This window comes from Canis aureus, chromosome 11 (assembly GCF_053574225.1).
Source record: "Canis aureus isolate CA01 chromosome 11, VMU_Caureus_v.1.0, whole genome shotgun sequence".
Taxonomy (NCBI): Eukaryota; Metazoa; Chordata; class Mammalia; order Carnivora; family Canidae; genus Canis; species Canis aureus.
Genome location: NC_135621.1, coordinates 71,307,728 through 71,329,287, shown reverse-complemented (window position 1 = coordinate 71,329,287; position 21,560 = coordinate 71,307,728). Strand labels below are relative to the sequence as shown.

The 21,560-nt window shown below is 46.4% G+C and overlaps 1 protein-coding gene and 2 long non-coding RNA genes across 15 annotated transcripts in view; 2 read left to right on the top strand and 1 right to left on the bottom strand.

Annotated features, from left to right (window-relative positions):
- The first annotated feature begins 415 nt into the window (after positions 1-415).
- Positions 416-3,084, top strand: LOC144323118 (uncharacterized). The gene is made up of 3 exons (XR_013388653.1): positions 416-919; positions 1,657-1,810; positions 2,225-3,084. It is a non-coding gene; the product is annotated as an uncharacterized LOC144323118 (long non-coding RNA).
- Positions 3,085-5,328: 2,244 nt separating this feature from the next.
- LOC144324347 (uncharacterized) lies at positions 5,329-13,609 on the top strand. Its single transcript, XR_013389888.1, has 4 exons — positions 5,329-5,498; positions 10,276-10,454; positions 10,984-11,107; positions 13,323-13,609. It is a non-coding gene; the product is annotated as an uncharacterized LOC144324347 (long non-coding RNA).
- Positions 8,842-21,560, bottom strand: part of LOC144324344 (uncharacterized) — a 52,140-nt gene continuing 39,421 nt past the window's right edge. For 8 of the 13 annotated variants that reach the window (XM_077915732.1, XM_077915733.1, XM_077915727.1 and 5 more), the window contains one exon: positions 8,842-21,137. The gene's annotated coding sequence lies outside the window, so the exon portion shown is untranslated. The remainder of the gene's footprint in view (positions 21,138-21,560) is intronic. The other 5 variants (XR_013389886.1, XM_077915738.1, XM_077915728.1 and 2 more) reach the window with 4 other exon arrangements.

The window sequence follows — 21,560 nt, the reverse complement described above, 5'->3', positions numbered from 1 at the left end:
CCAGGTGATTCTCATGTGCAGCAGGACGGCCTCCCGGCCTCCCTGCCTCCGGCTGTGCCCTCCTCTGGTTAATTTTTCACACGGCAGGAAGGGGAATCTTTTTAAAACATAGGTCTGATCGAGTATCTATCTTTTTGAGGATGGCAAAGCTGCCATCCTGCTCAAAGCCGTCCCAGGGCTGCCCCTCGGCATCAGGATCAACTCCTCGGCGCGCTCCGGGACCCTTCAGGGTCCAAGCCCCGCTGAGCCTCCGGCCTCACCTCGTCCGTCAGCCCGCCCCGCCCCGCCCCGCCGTGGGTGCACTTTATTTCACTTACACTGAACTTCTAGAGTCCCCGATGTGCCCCTTCCCTCACGGGCCACCGGAGGGGCGGCTATGACAGTGGTGGGCAGGGCAGCGCTGGAGGGCCGCGGGCGGACGATCCGAGCAGGCGCACGAGGAGGCCAACACCTGTGTCATCCTCACGGACTCGCAAGGCTTCTCGGGGCCGAATTACAGTTACTATGGCTGTTTTCCCTCTCCCCGACCCTCCGACCCTCCGGGGCCTCGTCTCGAGGAGGGGAAGCAAACCCTGCACTGAAGCGAATGTAATTGAGTCACGCTTTTGAAAAAAAAAAATATCCTCTCGCTGCTTGGGTATTTGGGGACGAGGCTCGTTCTTAACCAGGATGAGAGGCTGAGCCCAGCAGCGGCAGTAACGATCCGTTTATCGGATCCGTTCGAATATACTAATATTTGTCGGTCCTTTCCGGTGCGCCTGGCACATTGGGTCTGTCGTGACGAGGAGGGAGCTTCTGCCGTTGGCTAAGGCTGGAAAACCCATCAGCGGTTAGGAAACCGTGTGAAGGGTCGGGGAGAGGGGGGCCAGCTCGGACTTGGAAGAGCGCGGAAAACCGGACCGACGGGGTGACGCCTAATGTGAGTCCCGAGGGCCGCAGAAGCCACTCGGCGCTCTCTGTGTCTCTGTGTCTCTGTGTCTCTGTCTCTCTGTCTCTCTGTGTGTGTGTCTCTCTCTGTCGGATGGGCCTGGTGAAAAGCTGGGAATTTTAGGCAAAGGGGCAGCAGATCTAAAGCTTTCTAGCTAAAGGAAGGTGTGGTGGGTTCCAGAAGGAGGAGCTCAGGCTTCTGCAGCCCAAGGCCAGGATTCTGGGCTCCGTCCCAGGGCCCGCCCGTCCTGGCGCTGCGGCTCACGCCCGGGGACTGCGGGGGACAGCGGGGCTGGCACCACCTGAGGAGGCTCCGTATAGCTTGGCTTCTGGCTCGTTGCCTCCCCCGAGTCTCCTCAGAGACGGTGGGAAAGAGGGGAGGGGAGCGGGAGGCGCGGGAGGCCGGGGAGGTCCGGATCTCTCATTTCCCTAGTGATTAATGACGTTGAAGACTCCTGCGTATGCTTATTAGCCATTTGAATATCTTCTCTGATGAAACGTCTCCTCAAGTCTTTTGCCTGTTTTTTATTGGGTTGTTGGTCTCGTGTTATTACCTTGTAGGAGTTCTTTGTGTGCTCTGGGTACTAGTCCTTCATCAGACGTATGATTTGCAAATATTTTCTCCCGGTCTACTTGTATTTGCATTTTCTTAGTGATGTCCGTTGAAGTGCAAACATTTTGACTTTTTCATTATTTGTTTTTAAATATTTTATTTATTTATTTATTTAGAGAGAGAACACGAGTGGGCAAAGTGGCAGAGGGAGATGGAGAGAATCTCAAGCAGACTCCCAGCCGAGTGAGGAGCTGGACTCAGGGCTTGATCCCATAACCGTGGGATCACGACCTGAGCCGAAATCAAGAGATGCTCAAACGACCCACCCAGGTGCCCTCGAAATGTTAACTTTTTAAATTGATATACATAATTCACACGCCATAAAATTCGTCCTTTAAAGTGTACAATTATATGGGTTTTATTTAGAGAGGCAGTGGGGCCGGGTAGAGGGAAAGGGAGAGAGAATCTTAGGCTCCTTGCAGGGCTTGATCTCATGACCTTGAGATCATGACCTGAGCTGAAATAAAAAGTCAGACACTTATCGACTGAGCCAACCCAGGTGCCCCCCTGTGGTGTTCAGCGTGGCCGCCAGGTTGTGCAACCACCACCACTATCTAATTCCAGAACATTTTCAGCATCCCAAAAAGAAACCCCTTACCCATTAGCAGTCACTCCCATTCCTTCCTTTTCCCACCCCCTGAACCACTAATTTATATTCTGTCTCCATGGATTTGTTTATTCTAGACATTTCCTATAAATGGAGATTACACTTTCCGGTCCTATAGCACTCTCGCAAGTGGGTTCCTAAAACCCGCCAGACTTAATGCAAGAAGCGTGGCAAGCACCAACCCCACAGAGTGACACGGAACAAGGAAGGCGGAGACTCTCTTTACGCCCAGGGGAGGCGGCATTACAGCAGGAAGCAGTGGCTACGGTAGGCAGACTAAGTCAATTTTCTGGAAAAAAAGGCTAAAACTACAAAGAGGATTGTGCTGAAGCTGGAGTGTTGAGCCCAATTGCAGATCCAAGAGTGTGCGGCTACTAAGAGATGCAAGCATTTTGACCTGGGAGGGCCGAGTGATCCAGTCCTAAGCTTCACATTTTGTTACAGTATGAAGAAAATAAAATCTTGAGGTTATGTTTAAAAAAATCAATGGAGTATTGTAATATGTGGACTTCTGTTTCTGGCTGTTTTGCTTAGCATTTGCTCTCAAGGATCGCCCACACTGTCGTCGTATCAATACGCCATTCCTTTTTATGGCTGAGTGATACTCCCCTATATGGATAGGTCACATTGTATTCATCACTCCTCGGATGGTGGGCATTGGGGGTCTGTACCCTTTTTGCTAACGTGAATGCTGCTGTGAACATTAATGTGCAAGTTTTTGCACGCACAGATATTTTCAATTCTCTTGAGTATGTACCTGGGCGTCGAATTGTGAGGCCGTGTTGTAACCCTCTGTTTAACTTTTTGATGGGACGCCCGGGTGGCTCAGCGGTTGAGCGTCTGCCTTCGGCTCAGGGCATGTCCCCGGGGCCGCGGGGTCGAGTCCCGTGTCGGGCTCCCCGCATGGAGCCTGCTTCTCCCTTGGCCTGGGTCTCTGCCTCTCTCCCTCTGTGTCTCACGAATAATAAATAAAATCTTAAAATAAAAATAGTATCTTTAAGTGTAATGGCAATTTTGCCCTCATACCAAGGGCCCTAAAAAAAGGAAGGAAGTCATCCAGTATCGTTAGTACTTTCCGTAGCACTTCAATCTAAAGAGGTTCTGGGGAGAAAAGCCGAGGGATTGGGTAACAGGCGGGGTGGATGAAGCAACGTGACCGCAGGGGCCTTGAAGCCAAAGTAAGTGTTCGGTGAGGCTGTGCGGCACAGGAGGCCGCCGGCGGGAAGCAGTGCCTGGCAATTCCTGGAGGACGGAAGGCCCAGACGTCGAGTATTCGACGTCCAGGGTGAGATCCCTGGACTCAGAAAATAACTGTGGCTGATGCTTGGGAAGCCGAGGCCTCTGTTGCCCCCTTTTGCGGTGCAGGGATGACAGCCAGGGCTGCTGCTGCGGGGGAGGCAGCGGGGGTGCTGGGCGGTGGTGTGAGGGCGCTGGGCCCCCGCCTCTCCGCAGGCTGTGCTGGCCTGGGTGCTCCCCCGAGGAAGGCGAATCACAAAACGGATGGACTTTTTTTTTTTAAGATTTTATTTATTTGAGAGAGAGAGAGCGCACAAGCAGGGGGAGGGGCAGAGGGAGAAGCAGCCCCCCCATGGAGCAGGGAGCCCTAGGACCCCGGGGTCCCAATCTGAGCCAAAGGCAGGCGCTCAACCCCTGAGCCCCCCAGGTGCCCTCATCTATGACTTAAAAAAAAAATCAGGGAATCCCTGGGTGGCGCAGCGGTTGAGCGCCTGCCTTTGGCCCAGGGCGCGATCCTGGAGACCCGGGATCGAGTCCCACGTCAGGCTCCCGGTGCATGGAGCCTGCTTCTCCCTCTGCCTGTGTCTCTGCCTCTCTCTCTCTCACTGTGTGCCTATCATAAATAAATAAAAAATAAAAAAAAATCAGTATTATAGTTCTCAGGACTCTTGGTTTTGAGGGACAGAAGTGTCCCTCAAATGTATTAACTCACATAAGTAAGGACTGGATGGAGGCAGCTTCAGGAACGGCTGGATCCAGACACTTAACTGATGTTATCACTCTCTGCCTCTACACACACACACACACACACACACACACACACACACACAGAGGTATTTTGTCTTGTTACGAGTTGATTTCACTCTCTCTTGTGAAGGAAAATGTAGTCAAGGGAGCTCCAGGCTTACATACACTCTGGTCACCCCAGGAGGAGAATGGAGTCTTCTTTCTCCTGGATTCAGCTTATAAAAATTATGGGAGACTCTAAGATGAGCTTGGCTGTAGTCGTGTAGCCAGCCATTGGCTTGGGCAGGAGGGGAAACGTCGTGATTGACCAGGGAGGGACTGTCCCTTACGCCTCGGGGAGGGGGAATGTGTACTCCGTTTGTTGGGGAACCTTCTCCAATAAAAGAGAACTGTCCTCAGGAGGAGGGAGTCGACCGCCAACGCCCACTACAAGGAGCTGCTCATCCCTCCCTCCCACTCCTTCCGGGCCCTGTTGTCCTCCGTGCAGAGGGAGGCAGAGGCTCCAGTGGAGCACAAAACAGATTTCCGGGCCAGACATAGATCCGGTTACTGGCTTTATAATGACTACGTCACCTGGAGGAGGCTTTAGGCCTGATTGTGCCTTTACTTTCTCATCTACCCAATATTTTAGGATCGGTGTGAGGACGAAGACAACACAGGTCGAGTACCTGGCACACGGTAGGTGCCAATAGTAGTCCTACCTGAGACTTGTCTGTACTTGCCCATCTCCTCCTCCCAGGCCATGAATTACCTTTAGGCAGAGCCTTGTTTTCAGTGCAATAAAATTCAGTTATAAGAGCGTATCTCAACTATGTCACAGACGTGTGTGTGTGCACGCGTGCCCGCGCCAGGGTTGCCATAACAAGTACCAGAGACCATGTGACCTGAGTAACAGAAATTTATGTTTTAGAGTTCTGGAGGCTAAAAGTGGAGACGTTGGCAGGGTCGGTGTCGTCTGAAGACTCCCTCTTTGGCTGGTGGGCGGCCTTGTCTGCGTTCACGGGGTCCTCCCTGTGGTGTGTCCCGTACCCTTCCTGTGAGGACCCCTGCATCCTGAATTGGAGCCCACCCTGATGACCTCATTCTAACCTAGTCACCCCTCTGAAGGCCCTGTCTCCAAACAGGCGCTTTCTGACTTTCGGGAGGTCAGCACGTCCACGTGTGAATGGGGGGGGGGGGGACACAATTCAGACCAGGGGCTGGAGGCTGAGGGCCAGCGGGTCCTGCCCTTCCCAGGCCTGGCTTCATGAGGACGGGCCATCGCCTTTACCGTCCCCTCTTTTCCGGACTCCTGAAGCGCCTCCACGTCCGTGGTCTGATTGTCCCGCGTCATCCCAAGCGGCCCTGGATTCCACTTCAGGGGCACAGGTACCAGGGCTTCGGAGAAGCTGAACCAAGCAGGGGCCGCGGGGGCGCACCCCCCTGCTCCGCATCCGCCCGAGGGCCTGGCTGGGGCGGGGCTCAGGCCGGACCAGGGCCGCCCTCCCTGCGACTCGGCTCAGCGGGGGTCCCGGTCCCGGCCCGGCCCGCCTCACCCCTGCAGGTGCCCGGGGCCGCGCAGGTGACAGGTGCGCCCGGGCCTCCTGCGGGGACGCTCGGAGCCGGCCTGGTCCCGCGGGGCGTGGGCAGTGGGGGGGGGGGGTCGGGGCCCGCAGCGCCCCCCGCCCCCGCCCCGGACTCGGCACAGCCCCGCAGGTGCCCCCAGCTCCGCGGCCCGGGGCCCAGGGCGGGGCGGTCCCAGCGGGGTGCGCGGGGTGCGCGGGGACCAGGGCCGGCGGGCGCAGCGGCTGGTGGGGGTCACGCCCCGAGCGCCCCGCAGGCTCAGAGGTCTCCGGGCCCGCAGTCCCGGGAGCTCCGCGGGGCGAGGATGGGGCCGGAGGGGTCTCGGGCAGCGCAGGACGTGGCGCTGGGGGCGGGGGGGCGGGTGCTGCTCGTCCCGCTGCGGGCTCCCCCTGCCCCGGCAGCCGCGCCGCCCTGGTGCTCCCTGCGGGGTGCGTGCGGGGGTGTGCGCGTGCCTGTGTGTGCACGTGCGCGTGTCTGTGCGTGTCTGTGCGTGTGTGTGTGTGTGTGTGCGCGTGCGAGCCGCGCCGCGGAGCCTCCGGAGCCCGGGCCGCCGAGGAGGAGCGGGAGGAGCGGGGAGCCCCGGGGCGTCCGTGCGTCCTTCGCCTCGGCCCCCGCCCCGTGACCGCCCCCTCCCGGCGCCCGGGACCAGGAGGCCGCTCGGCTCGGCTCGGCTCGGCTCGGCTCGGCTCGGCTCGGCTCGGCTCGGCTCGGCTCGGCTCGGCTCGGGCTCCGTCGCCCTTGGCCGTGACCCGGGCCGCGCCCTCGGGGCCCTGCTCCGCGCCGGCCGTGGGGCCTGCGGACGTTCTCTCCTGTGACCCGGGGCGTGACCCGGGCCGGGTCGAGGCCCGCGGGGGGCTCCTGGGGGCCCGCTGCTCCCTCGGCCTCTCTCTCTCATGAATAAATAAAATATTTGGAAAAAAAAAATTCTCTCTCTCTCCTCTCCCTCGGCCCCTCCCCTCCCCTGTCTCTCTCTCTCTCAAAATAAATAAAATAAAAAACCTTTACGAAAAGCCAAACTGGAGATGCCATCCCTAACACCCGTCCTTCCGTTCTTCTTTATGAGAGGGTCGGTAGGTCTCCTGGCTTTTCCGAATTTTAATTTCAGGCCACAGCAACTTCTTGCAAGATACATCCACGAAGGCAAGCGAAACAAAGGCAATAATGAACTGCTGGGACTTCATCAATATAAAAGGCTTCTGCACAGCAAAGGAAACAGTCACCAAAACTGAAAGACAACCGACAGGATGGGAGAAGATATTTGCAAACGACACATCAGAGAAAGGGCTGGTGTCCAACATCTACAAAGAACTGATTAAACCCAACAGCAAAGAAACAATCCAATCACGAAATGAGCAAAAGACATGAACAGAAATGTCACTGAGGAAGACACAGACATGGCCAACAAGCACATGAGAAAATGCTCCGCCTCCCTGGCCATCAGGGAAATACAGACCAAAACCACGATGAGGGCAGCCCACGATGAGGACTTCACAGTGTGGCACGGCCTTCAGCCCAGGGCGTGACCCCGGAGTCCCAGGATCGAGTCCCACGTAGGGCTCCCTGCATGGAGCCTGCTTCTCCCTCTGCCTCTCTCTCTCTCTCTCATTTTCTCTCTCTGTCTCATGAATAAATAAATAAAATCTTAAAATAAAACAAAACCACAGTGAGATCCCACCTCACCCCAGTGAGAATGGGGGAAATTAACAAGGCAGGAAACCACACATGTTGGAGAGGATGTGGAGAGAGGGGAGCCCTCCTGCACTGTTGGTGGGAAGGTGACCTGGTGCAGCCACTCTGGAAAACTATGTGGAGGTTCCTCAAAGAGTTAAAAATAGACCTGTCCTACGACCCAGCAATTGCACTGCTGAGGATTTACCCCAAAGATATGGATGCAGTGAAACACTGGGACACCTGCACCCCAGTGTCTATAGCAGCAATGTCCACAGTAGCCAAACTGTGGAAGGAGCCTCAGTGTCCATTGAATTTTAATTTCTTCATTCATAGGATGGAAATAAAAATACAGCCTCCTTGCCTTTTGTGGATACAGATGAAAAGGCCCAGAATGTTTTAACCATTGCAAATGTGTTACATTTTTCTAGAGTTTCCCAGTTGGATTCAGTTAGGATCATGACTGGTATGGTTGCCTCCCCTAGGCTGAGAGAAAAAATGCCACCATTAACCTTTAATTATTCACCACAAATCCCAAGGAAAAGTCCTTGGCCCAAGTCTTAATGGAGCTATTAAAGCTACTTTCCTACTTAGAACTTCAACAGCTGGTAATAAGCTGGTTTAAATAACCTAGTACTGGGCAGCCTGGGTGGCTCAGCGGTTTAGCGCCACCTTCAGTCCTGGGCATTGATCCTGGAGACTCGGGATCGAATCCCATGTCAGGCTCCCTGCATGGAGCCTGCTTCTCCCTCTGCCTGTGTCTCTGGGTCTCTCATGAATAAATAAAATTTTTAATAAATAAATAACCTAGTACTTTTTTCTATTACTCTTCTCCATAGACTATGAAGGACCAAGAGTGAACCTTCCCTACTAATGCATGTTGGGAAGGTGCCAAACTTCTTCACCTTCTTGTTTTCTTGGTTTACTTTTTCCTCCTACTGTTCTCACTTGGTTGTATTGCTGGGGGGTGTATGCACGCACATGTACACGTGTGTGTAGGAATGCATGTGCGTGGTCTGTTTAGAGGAAGACAGACTTTGGAAGCACAGAATGGTAACATATGGTGTGTAACACCTCCCCCCACACACACCTGAAACACACACCCCAGGAAAAGGAAAGACCGAGAGAATAAACAAGAAAGAAGTGAAAATAAATTGAGACAAAAACAGGCAACACAAAAAAGCCTATGTACAAAAGCCAAGTCTTTCCTTTTCTCAATTTCATGTTCTCCTTTTTCCTTTTTTTTTTTTTTTTTACTGAATTCAGGATTTTTTCCTTCTCACTTCTATAGGTCTCTTTTCTCTCTGTATGCTCTTATTAACTCAACCTCATTAACACTTCCAAAACCAGAAGTCATCATCCTGACACCATTTGCTGCACTCAAGTCCTACTTCTCTCTCTGAATGGATCCCCCATCTGTTCTCAGGTTCCACTTTGGATCAGCTGCCCAAGTTAAAACAAACAAACAAACAAAAACAACTCAGAATCATTCTTTATTTTTAAAGCCTGCTTTATCAAGATCTAACTCATATATGAGAAAACTCATATTTAAGTGTATGGTTTAATGCATTTTTAAATAAACGTGTACAGTCAAATAACCACCACTATAATCAAGACATAATGATTACGTTTAATATGTTCATCATTCCAGAAAGTTTTCTTTCTATCACCACATTTTTGCCTTTCCTAGAATGTCATATAAATGGAATTAAATTGTGGGTAGCTTTTTGTGCCTGGCTTCTCTTGTCAGCACACTGCTTTTTAAATTTGCCTATGTTGTTGCATGGATTGGTAGCTCATTCATTTTTATTGCTGAGAAACATTGCACTGTACAGGGACATTGCAATTGTTTGTGTATCCACTCACCTGTTGATAGACGTGTGCATTGTTCTCAGGGGTTATTATAAATGAAGTGTTATGAGTGTTTACATATAGGTCTTTGTGTGGACATGTATTCTCACTTCTCTTGGGAGTAGAACTTTTTTCATTTCTAGGAAGAGAATTGTTGGGTTGGATGGTAAGTGTAGTTGAACCCTTATAAGAAATGAATAAACTGTTTTCCAAAGAGGGTGCATCATTTCCATCCCCACCAGCAGCAATATATGAGACTTCCAGTTGCTCCATATCATCATCAATACCTTGTACTGTCCGTTTCTTTAAATTTTAGCCATTTTTGTGGATGTGTAGTATTGCCTCCTTGTCCTTTTATATTTCTCAGATGACTAATATTGTTGAACATATTTTCATGTGTTTATTTGCCTTAAGTATAACTTCTTTGGTAAATTGTCCACATTCTCTGCCCACTTAAAGATTGGGTTGTTTTCTTATTGATTTTTTAAGAACTCTTTACATATTCTGGATATAAGTCCTCTATCAGATACATATTTTGCCTATAGAAATAACCTGAAATTCGAAGAGAAATGGATGAGGTTTTCCTAACAATGTTAGGTACAGTTATGATGGAATTGGAAACAAGTTACTATCTAATAAAAGGGAAACTTTCCATTTCTTTATAATGTAAAGGAATATTTTACAGTCATTTAATAGTAAAAATTTAAAGATTTGGAGACATTTTGATATAATTTTAAGCAGAAAATAAAATTATGTATAATATCAGCCATGCATGAAAAAAGCCTCAAAGTATATTATACACTGAAATAATAAGAATCGTAATACCTAAGAGGTAGGATGATGTCTGGTGTTTAAATTTTCTATACATTTCTATAGTTTTCAAGATTTATACAGCAAGCATGCCTTAGTTAAAAATGGAAAAGCATCTCATAAAAAAAAGTACATGGTTCAGCAGTAGTTGATGCTTCCTTTACAGGCTCACTTGATTTGTGATACATTAGTAACCAAGTGAGTTAGCTAATTCCTTAACAGACCACCCCAAAGCTTTGAACTCTAATTCCAGCTCCGTCCTTGAACTCCAGGCAGTTTTCCTTCCCGTCTAGAACGCGATTCAGGACTGTGAAGTACAAGCAAGGCCGCCATGCAGCTTTCCAAGGAACCGCTTCCCAGGTGTGTGCTCTACAACATGCAAAAGCTCCTGAGCTTATTTACATTCAGTGGCTTGGGAAGTCCTTGAGAGAGGTAAGACATTATTTTATTTTTTTAAAGGATTTATTCATTTTATTGGGAGAGAGAGAGTGACAGATAGAGAGAGTATGAGTGGGGAAGAGAGGGAGAAGCAGGCCCCTCGCTGAGCAGCGAGCGCAACTGGGGGCTGCATCCCAGGACCCCAGGATCTTGACCTGAGCTGAAGGCAGATGCTTAACTCCCTGAGCCCCTCTGGCGCCCCCAGACATGACTTCAATGCTTAGAAGACAGAGTATCTGTGTTTCAGTCAGTAGAGAATGAGACCAAAGAGACACGGACTCAGAGAGCTAGAGGGAAAGCAGTGTGGGCAGAGAAGAGGCTTGGGTTGAAGAAAATACTGGAGCTAACAACAGGATGGTTGGGAGGGAAAGAGGAAACGGAGGAGAGAACAGAGAATGGAAGCAACCAGGTTTCCGGACTGAGAAAGGTCCGACTTTGAATCAGAACTTTGTAGATACATTTTGCACCTGCGAAGTCTTAGCCTGCAAATAATCGGTAACCTTTTACTCATTTTCATTTCTAGTTCTGAAGTTATTTGTTCTCTTATGAACACTGGAAAGAAAGTACATTTACTACTGGGTTTATTGAGAGGAAAGAACTCCGATGTCCCTGTAGGGATTACTCTCAGAAGAAGGCAATTTCCTAAGGTAAAATATCCTGAGAAGGTCAGTGATTCGGCTGATAGCAGAGATATTTTTGAACCTGGTCAATTCTTTTTCCTAAGGCAGGCACAGTATATATGTTGGCTGATGAGTCATCCATGACCAAGAAATAACATTCAAATGATTACTCAGAAGATCCAGTAGAGGTTTGTTTTTTGGTAGCCAACAAAGTCGAATTTTTTTCTTTGAAGCTTGATAAGATGGAAATGCAAAGGGCCAAGAATAACCCACACAATGTAAAGAAGAACCAAGTGGGAGGACTTCCTTTACTGGATATTTACATGCACTATAAATAATTTTGGCACAAGGATGGACATACTGACCAGTGAAATAGAATAGAAGTCTGGAAAGAGATCCATGTGTATATGGATATTTTATTTATGACAAAAAAAAAAAAAGGCACTGCAAAAAAAAAAGGCACCGCAAAGCAGTAAAGAAAATATAATTTTTTCAATATATGGTGCTGGGACAATTGGATAATTATTAGGGGAAACTTGACCCTGACCTTACACCACACCTAAAAATTCATTCTACACATATCATAGACAAAAATGTAAAAGGCAAAATAAAGCTTCTAGAGGACGATATTAAACAAAAGCTTCGTGACTTCAAGGTAGGGAAAGATGATTTAATAAGTACTAGCCATATAGAAAAGATTGATATATTTGAGTACATTAAAATTCAAAACCTCATTAAAGGTAAGGAAAGATTTTTTAAGATTTTTTTTTTTTTTTTGAGAGTGTGTGCATATTCACGACAGCAGTGGGGAGGTGGGGAAGGTGCAGAAAGAGAAGACTCTTAAGCAGGCTCCATGCTCAGCATGCAGAGCCCTACATGGGGCTTGATCTCACAATCCTGAAATCATGACCTGAGTGAAAATCAAGAGTCAGACACTCAACCAACTGAGCCAGGCAGGCACCATGGAAAGATTTTAAAAATAGGACACAAAAGAACTAATTATAAAGAAAAAGACAGGTAAATTTGACATTTATTTAACATTAAAATTTAATATTAGTATTACGAATGTCTACTCATTAAAAGATATGGAATGTGGAGAAGATATCTGCAACACCTATCACATACAAAGAGGTCAAGAATGGGATACATAAAGAAATTCTACAAACCAGGGGCACCTGGGGGGGCTCAGCGGTTGAGCGTCTGCCTTCGGACCAGGGCGTGACCCCGGGGTCCTGGGATCGAGTGCCACATCCGGCTCCCCACAGGGAGCCTGCTTCTCCCTCAGCCTGTGTCTCTGCCTCTCTCAGTGTGTCTCTCATGAATAAATAAATAAATGAAATCTTAAAAAAAAATTCTACAAATCAGTAAGAAACGACAGACAGCCAACCCAAAAGAAAAAAATCAGCAAAAGACTTGCACAGATACTTTTTAGGGGGAGAAAGGATATCCAGCGGATAACAGACATATGAAACGATACTTAATCACTAATAATCAGGGCAATGCAAAAACCATAACCAGACACCATTATATACCCACCAGAATGGCTAAAACTAAAAGACCAAACCTGCCAAGCGATGGTGAGGATGTGGACAAGAAACATTCATATGCTGCTAGAGGAGTGTAGATTAGTGTGACACTGTAGAAAATTCTGGATAGTATCTAATAAAATCAAAGTTATACATAACCTATGTCACATATAAATAAGAGTATCATTTATAGAAGTATACCCAACGAAAATATGTGTACCTATCCTCTACGAGACATATACAAGAATGATCACAGCAGCTCTGTTTGTAAGCATCTCGATCTGGAAACTGCCTCAAAGTCCATCAACAGATGAATGAAGACAGAAATAGCGGGATATTCATGCAGTACAGTGTGTTATTAAGCAAAGTAAAAGAATAGCAAGAGCTACACACAATAACCTGTGTGAATCTTAAAAACACATTGTTGCATAAAAGAGGCTAGATCCACAAGAACCTGTATGGCATAATTCCATTTATATAAATACAGGCAAAAAAAAAATTACTACTTAGGGTTCCATGCTTAGGAGATAAAACTATAAAGAAAGGCAAGAAAAGAGTTATTCCAGAAGTTAAGGTAATAATTATCTTTGAAAAGTAGTGATTACAGGCAATCGCTTTGGGGATTTCTGGTGTGTTGGCAATGTTGTCACTCTCGGCCTGGGTGTCGCTTTGTGACATGTCATCAAGTTGTGTAAACTTCACCGTTTGTGTTTCAGACAAGCCCAAGAAGAAAAAGCGAGGAAGCCAACAGCCATAGAGGACGGTAGCCACAGACCTGTTTCCTGAGAGGAACCTGAACCTGGGACCCTATGCTTAGATTCTAACAAACTTTCGGGGAACAAATACCTCCCATCTTATACAACGGTTCCTGTGCCAGCATGATCTTATAACAGAGCTAAATAAAACACAAGTTAAGCTCACTTATGAAAAGATTCCAGCATTCTAAATAAAGCACAATTGACCCTTGAACAACATGGGCTTGAACTGCCTGGATCCACTCATTCAGGAGTCGTTTTCTTTTTTTTTCTAATTTTTTAAATGATTTTATTTATTTATTCATTGAGAGACACAGAGAGAGGCAGAGACCCAGGCAGAGGGAGAAGCAGGCTCCATGCGGGGAGCCCGACGTGGGACTCGATCCCGGGTCTCCAGGATCACGCCCTGGGCCGAAGGCAGCGCTAAACCTCTGAGCTCCCCGGGCTGCCCAAGGAGTCATTTTCAATGAATATGCGTACAGTACTGTAAAGGTGTTTTCTCTCCCTTATGATTTTTAAAAATAATTTTCTTTTCCCAACCTTTCTTTATTGAAGGAATACAACATCTAATACGTACAACATTCACAATATATGTTAATGGACTATTTATGTTACCGGCGAGGTTTCCAGTGAACAGTAAGCTAGGTTAGTAATTAGCTAAGGTCTTGGGGGGCCAAAAATTATACGCAGATTTTCAACTGCACAGAGGTTGGCAACCCTGTTTCCCTGTTGTTCAAGGGTCAACTCTACTAGTCAGTCAGATCACGCAATTCATCAACAGAATAATAATTATGCCCAAGCAAGATTTATCCCAGGAATGAAAAGATGTTTCAACATCAAAATATCTAGAATGCAATTCATTGGAAAAGCAAAATAAAAGAGGAAGATGATATGATCACTCACTCAGTAGGTGACACAGAAGTAAACATCCACACCACACATAAATGGGGTATTATTCCCGTTTATGAGATATTATTCAGCCATGAAAAAGAATGATGTACTGATACATGGAACCTTGAAAACGTTATGCTAAGTGAAAGAAGCCATACACAGAAGGCCACAAATTGTATGGTTTTATTTATGTGAAATTTCCACAGTAGGCAGATCCATTGAAACATAACCTTCCTTTACCTGTAAAAACAAACAGACAAAAAACAAAAAACAAAAAAACCCCACACACCTCAAGCAGGTGTCATGCCAGAAATGCAAGTATGGACCATTATAGGGGTTGGTTTTAACATGCCATGATATCAACAGAGCAGAGGAGAAAAACAGCACAATCATCTCAGGATGAAATGTCACTTAGCCAGACAGAACATCCACTCCTGCTTAAACAAACAAACCGAAATCAAAACAAAACCCAGGGGATCCCCGGGTGGCTCAGCGGTTTGGCGCCTGCCTTCGGCCCAGGGTGTGATCCTGGAGTCCTGGGATCAAGTCCTGCAGCAGGCTCCCTGCATGGAGCCTGCTTCTCCCTCTGCCTGTGTCTCTGCCTCTGTCTCTCTCTCTCTCAGTCTGTGTCTCTCATGAATAAATAAATAAAATATTAAAAACAAAACAAAACAAAACCCAGAACATCTTAGTATCTTAGGAATAGCTAGATTTTTTTTCTGCCATCATAAAAATCTGGCATCATACTTTAATTTCCATTAAAATAAGGAAGAAGACATCATCATGCCTTAATAATGTTCCAAAAATCTTAACCAGCAGAATTAAGGAACAATTTTAAGAGGTAAAGTGCTTCTTGGGTTGTTCTTTTTGTTAATGGAGGGGAGGGGGACCAAGTGGGAGGGAGAGAGAGCATCTTAAGCAGACTCCAGCTTGGCATGGAGCCGGATGTGTGGCTCCATCTCATGAGCCTGAGATCTATTATTTGAAATGATATTAAAGAATAACTGGAGAGGTACCTGGCTGGCTTGTCTGTGCACCGTGTGAACTCAGGGTTGTGAGTTCAAGCCCCATGTTGGGCATGGAGCCTAGCTAAAAAACAAACAAACAAAAAAGAATAGCTAGAAACCTGAAGACAATAGGTCAAGGAAATACTAGAAAGCTGTGGGAAGTTGCAAGAATGGTTATGCTATTTTGCAGCTCTTCTCAGAAGTGGAGTTTATTTCTCCACATTTTGAATCTGAGTTGGACCATCATCGACTTCCTTAGATTAGTAAACGTGATGCAAGCAGGAACTTGCAGAGTGCTTATGTAATGGAACTCGCCCTCTTTTATAACCGTTTCAAGGAACTTCGATGCCACTACTCTTTTAAAAAAAATTTAAATTCAATTAGCTAACATATAAACCCAGTGCTCATCACATCATATGCCCTCCTTAATGCCCATCACCCAATTACCCCATCCTCCCCGCTGCCTCCCCTTCAGCGACCCTCAGCTTGTTTTCTAGAGTTAAGAGTCTCTCATGGTTTGTTTCCCTCTCTGATTTTTTTCCATTCCATTTTCCCTTCCTTCCCCTTATGATCCTCAGTGCTGTTTCTTACATTCCACATGTGAGTGAAACCATATGATAATTGTCTTTCTCTGATTGACTTATTTTGCTCAGCATAATACCCTCTAGTTCCAACCACATTGATGTACATGGTAAGTATTCATCCTTTCTGATGGCTGAGGAATATTCCATTGTGTGTGTGTGTTTGTGTGTGTGTGTGTATACACACATATATCTCACGTCTTCTTTATTCATTAATCTGTCCATGGACATCTCAGCTCTTTCCATAGTTTGACTATTGTGGACATTGCTGCTATGAGCATTGGGTTGCAGGTGCCTCTTGGGATCATCACATTTGCATCTTTGGGGAAACCACTACTTTTGAATTGAGCCCATGTCAGCCTGCTGGATGGTAAGAGACATGTGGCTAAGTCACCCCACAGCCCTACTGACATGGAACCAGCTACCAAATATATATACGTGTGAGGCCATCCCAGACTAGCTATATTAGCCAAGGTGTTAATTGACTGAAGAGATAAACCCAATTGGCCTAGACCAGAAGAACAACCTGTTGACCCACAGAGATACAAGAAATAACACATGCAAGTTATTTCAAGCTACTAAATTTTGGGGTGGTTATGCAGCAAAAGCTAAGTGGAACAGAAATTATACAAGGATTTATTAAGACGGTTAGCTGCTTTTTGTACATTTACTGTGCAAAATTGATACATTGCTAGAAAATACAGTGGGAGAAAAGATCTCATGTACAATAGCAATACTACCATCAATTTACCTGAAAATAAACTTAACAAGAAATAGGAAGGACCTCAGTAAAGAAAATGTAATATCTCTCTTAAGGGGTATTAGTTCTTGCTAAATTAATCTATAAACATGATCTCAATCAAAATATCAAGAAAATGTTAAACATTAAAAAAAACAATTTTGGGTTTCTGTAGAAATAAACTAGAATCTGAACAGAAAGATATTGAGAAGAGGGTGGTCCAATTAGACATTTAAATACATTTTAAAGTTACAAGAATTAAAAAGTTTGATGCTAGAAAAAATTCAAACAGATCAATGGAATAAAATAGAAAATCCAGAAATAGACTGCAATACACGTGAGATTTTAGTAGATGATAATGGTGACATTTCCACTCCATGAGAGGAAAGATGGATTATTATTAAAAAACAGTGTTGGGACTATTTGGGGGAAAAATTAAGCTGTATAACCCCACTCCTTTCATCAAAATAAATTCCCAAGGGAAAATAATAAAATGTTAAAATGAAACTACAAAAGTAATAGCAATAAAGAAGCCAGATACAAAAGGCCACATATTGTATGATTCCTTTTATAGGAAATGTCCTGGGAACCCATAGAGACAGAAAGTAGATTGCTGACTTGCCAGGGGGTTGGGGAGACACAGAAATGGAGAAGGACAGCTTCATGTATATGAGGTTCCTTTGGGGGTAAAGAAAAAAACTCTAAAATTAGTGGCAATGGTTGCATGACTTTGGAAACATTAAAAAACCACTGCATTGCACACTTTTAAACTGTGAACTTGAAGCATATCAATTATACTGCAGAAAAACTCCTATTTGGAAAACAAGGAAAAGAAGAAGAAAGAACCCAGAATTTGGCGAGTCCAGAGGGGACTCTGACCCCAGGAGTTAAGTCAGGGCACAGGGGCTGGGTGTGGAAGGGCGTTTTTGAGAAACAGATGTTATGATTTGTAGGTGAGAAAGGTAGAAAAGGGATTAATGTCTCCTGCCTCTGACTGTTCCATTACTCTGCCTTTTCCCAAGACCTTAGGACTCTGCATGCCCTGGGTAATCATTATGGTTTTGGGTTTTTTAAAAAATGTTAGGGACGCCTGGGTGGCTCAGCGGTTGAGCACCTGCCCCTGGCTCAGGGCGTGATCTGCGGTCTCAGGATCGAGTCCCGCATCGGGCTCCCTGCATGGAGCCTGCTTCTCCCTCTGCCTGTGTCTCTGCCTTTGTCTCTGGGCCTCTCATGAATAAATAAATAAAATCTTAAAAAAAAAAGTTAGAAGAAAACATGACTGAATGCATTTATAATCTTGTCAGAGAGACATTTCTAAGCATGGCATAAAACCTGGAAGTTAAATGAAAAATGATTGGTGCATTTGCACATAAATTAGTTTTTCTACTTAAAAGCCATATATATATATATATATGGAAACAGTATTATGGTTGCTGTTTAAAAGTTTTTAATCTTTAAAGATACATACTGAAATACTTGTGGATGAAGTGAGATGATGTCTGAAATCAACTTCAAAATAATTTTGGGGGGCAGCCCGGGTGGCTCAGTGGTTTAGCGCCGCCTGCAGCCCAGGGCGTGATTCTGGAGACCTGGGATCGAGTCCCACGTCAGGCTCCCTGCATGGGGCCTGCTTCTCCCTCTGCCTGTGTCTCTGCCTCTCTCTCTCTCTCTCTGTGTGTGTCTTTCATGAATAAATAAATAAAATCTTTTTTAAAAAATGAGTACGCGGGATACTCTTTTCTCTGCTTTTTGAATGTTTGATTTTTCCATAATAACAAGTGAAAAATAAATAGCGATAAAAAAAACCCATGTACAAACTTCAAAGATGAACTGAAAACAAATATTTGCGGCATAAGATATTAAAAGGGCAAATTCTGGGATTCCCGGGTGGCTCAGCGGTTTGGAGCCTGCCTTCGACCCAGGGTGTGATCCTGGAGTCCCAGGGTCGAGTCCCACATCGGGCTCCCTGCATGGAGCCTGCTCCTCCCTCTGCCTGGGTCTCTGCCTTTCTCTCTCTGTGTCTCTCATGAATAAATAAATAAAATTTTAAAAAAATAATAAAAGGGCTAATTCCTTAATTTATAAAGAGCTCATAAAAATCACTACGACAACCCAAATGAAAAAGTAGGTGACAGTATCAATAGACGGGACAATGCAAAGGAAACAAAATAGCCAATAAACTTGTGAAAAGACCAAATCAACCTGACCACAAGCAAAGGAAAGTGATACTGAGATGCCGTTTCCCATCCCGCTGACTGGCAAACTTCAGGAGTCTGCTAGAAAGCCGTGTTGGTTTGGGAGGGAGGCAGCTGGACCCACACTGTGGTGGGGGGTGCAGGTTGGCACCACCTCATAAAAAGACGACCTCACAATATATGGCAACTTGTTAAAGACCCACATGCTGTACGTGAAATGGAATATTATCCAGCCTTGGAAGCCAAGGGAAGTCTGACAGGCGAGACAACATGGACAGACCTCGAAGACATCATGCGACACAGAGGGACCATGCTGTGTGCCTGCACTTACCGGACGGCCCTCGAGCAGGCCAGGCCGCACAGGCGAGGCGACCGTGGTGGCTGCTGGGCCTGGAGGCCGGGATGCAGGCAGTGGCGGCTTTGTCGGTCGGTCGGTTTCTCGGCAGTAGAGCTGAACCACAATGTTACCTTAGTTTCGGGTGTGGGACAGAGGGGTTCCACGATTCTGTTCCCTGTGCTGTGCTCACAGGTGCAGCTGCCATGCGATGCTGTTGCAGAACCGGCACTAAATTCCCTGTGCTGCACTTTCATCCCCATGACTTACTCCTTTCATAACTGGAAGTCTGTATCTCCCACTCCCCTTCACCCGTTTTGCCCACCCTTCCATCACTCTCCCCTCTGGCGGCCGTCACTGTGATCTCTGGATTTATGGGTGAGAGTTACCTTTGGATGGGTAGGGAGCTTCAGTTTCACGAGATGGAAAGAGTTTTGGAAATAGATGACGGTGATGGTTGCAGAGCCGTGTGAACGCACTTAACGCCACTGACCTGCACTGTGCACTCACTCATTAAGACGGTAAATTCTACATTATGTGTATTTTAGCACAATTAAAAAAAAAACGGAAAAAGGGGGACACCCAGGGGGCTCAGCGGTTGAACGTCTGCCTTTGGCTCAGGGCATGACCCCGGGGTCCCGGGATCGAGTCCCGCATTGGGAGCCTGCTTCTCCCTCTGCCTGTGTCTCTGCCTCTCTTTCTGCATCTCTCATGAATAAATAAAATCTTTTTAAAAAAATGGAAAAAGAATACATATCCCTTGACTCAGCAATTCTACTTCCAAATGTTTATCTTATGGTAGAAAGTAAAAATATGCTGAGTATTTCATTCCCATTGTAACAGCAAAAATCTCAAACAACCTGAATGTCCAACAATAGTAAGTTGGTTAAGTAAATGATGGTGAGGTGATCCAACATCCCTGTATAGATTTCGATAAAGGTAAACTGAGTTCTGAAACATGTTACCTGTAATCAAGGCAACAGGGTTCCACGGAGTGTGTACTGTAGGGGCCATGTGGACATATTTTTTTTTTTTAAATGTGTGTGCTCTGTGCTCCTGCATTTTAATGATAATTTTTAAATAACCATAAAATATTTTTCTGCAGTCACAAATAAATAATTAACATTGGGGAGAGGGGTAGTGATGGTGGCGGTGACGGTAAGACATAACAGTAAGCCTTTTCGGTAGTGTTTGGACTTTTCCTCCCATTTGAATGTATTCGTTTTTAGTTCTTCCAAGCGTAAAGGAAGTGTAACATTTTGTGCTCAGATGCTGAGGCTTGGCACATGGTTCACAAGATGTACTTCCATTTGAGTGTCTTATCTAACCATCCTTATTAGAAAGGTCAAAATTCAAAATCATAACGTTAAACGTTATTTTGACAGTCCACGCCCTTCTCTCTTTCCATTCCTCCCAGGTGCTCACTTCCCTGCCTATATTCAATCACCACCTCGGGGCTTGGGACGTCTTTGGAGACGCTGCCTCCAACTTGCTTTGTGGCTCTCCTTGTACCTGGAACATGCACGGCATGTCCTGAGAGTTCAATTCCTATCTGAAAAATAGATTTGTCTTGGTCGTGATTGATGCTCCTGCTTTGAAAGCCTCCACGCTGCAGTCCTGACACTTTGTTCCCAGCACGTCCACCCTGCGCCTCTTTGCATCCCCTGGCGTGTTCAGTAGAGTCGTGTTCACCACAACCGGTGAGCCTGTGCCCGTTTGTATGTGGGTGTCCTCGAACGTCACACGGACGGTCTTCCACATCTTCGGTCCTTAGCTCCCTTCTCAGGGTGAGCAGAGCAGAGTAAGGAGCCCTGGACCCCCGAGTCCCGGACCCAAAGTTTAGCCCCGGCTCGGTCACCAACTTACCGTGCAGCTCTGTGAAGTGAAGATGAACTCTGGCCCCTCAGACCCTCCAACCGCCCAGTTCTCATCTCAGCAAACTCCTCTCGGCTCACAGTGCGTGTCTCACAGGCATCTTGGTCTGGAGGTTCCTCCCCAGCCCCAGAGTCTTTCCTTTAATTCATTAGCTCTGCAAGATATCAGCGCAGCATATTTTCCAGGCTTCATTGGTTAGCATTTCCCCTCTCCTTTCTCTCCTTATCCTCTTATTTCCCTCGGAAGGATGCTGACTCCTTCAGTCAATATTTCAAGTCATAAAAACAAATCTAGTTTCTGTCTTTTCTTTCTGCTTTTAGTTGAAATTGCAGCTCAAAAACCACCTCTTGCTGAGCATTTGTAGCTTACAGTGTGGAGAAGCAGAGCTAAAGCTCAACACGGTAGAAAGATCACGTCCTAGAGCAGAAAGGACTAGGGTTGACGCCAATGCCACCGCTTATTCTCTTGACTTCTTTGGGCTTTGGGTCCTTCAGTGTACAGACCTTCCTCAACTTAGGGTGGGGTGATGTCCCAATAAATCCATCATAAATGGAAAATATCCTGAGTCAAAAAATGC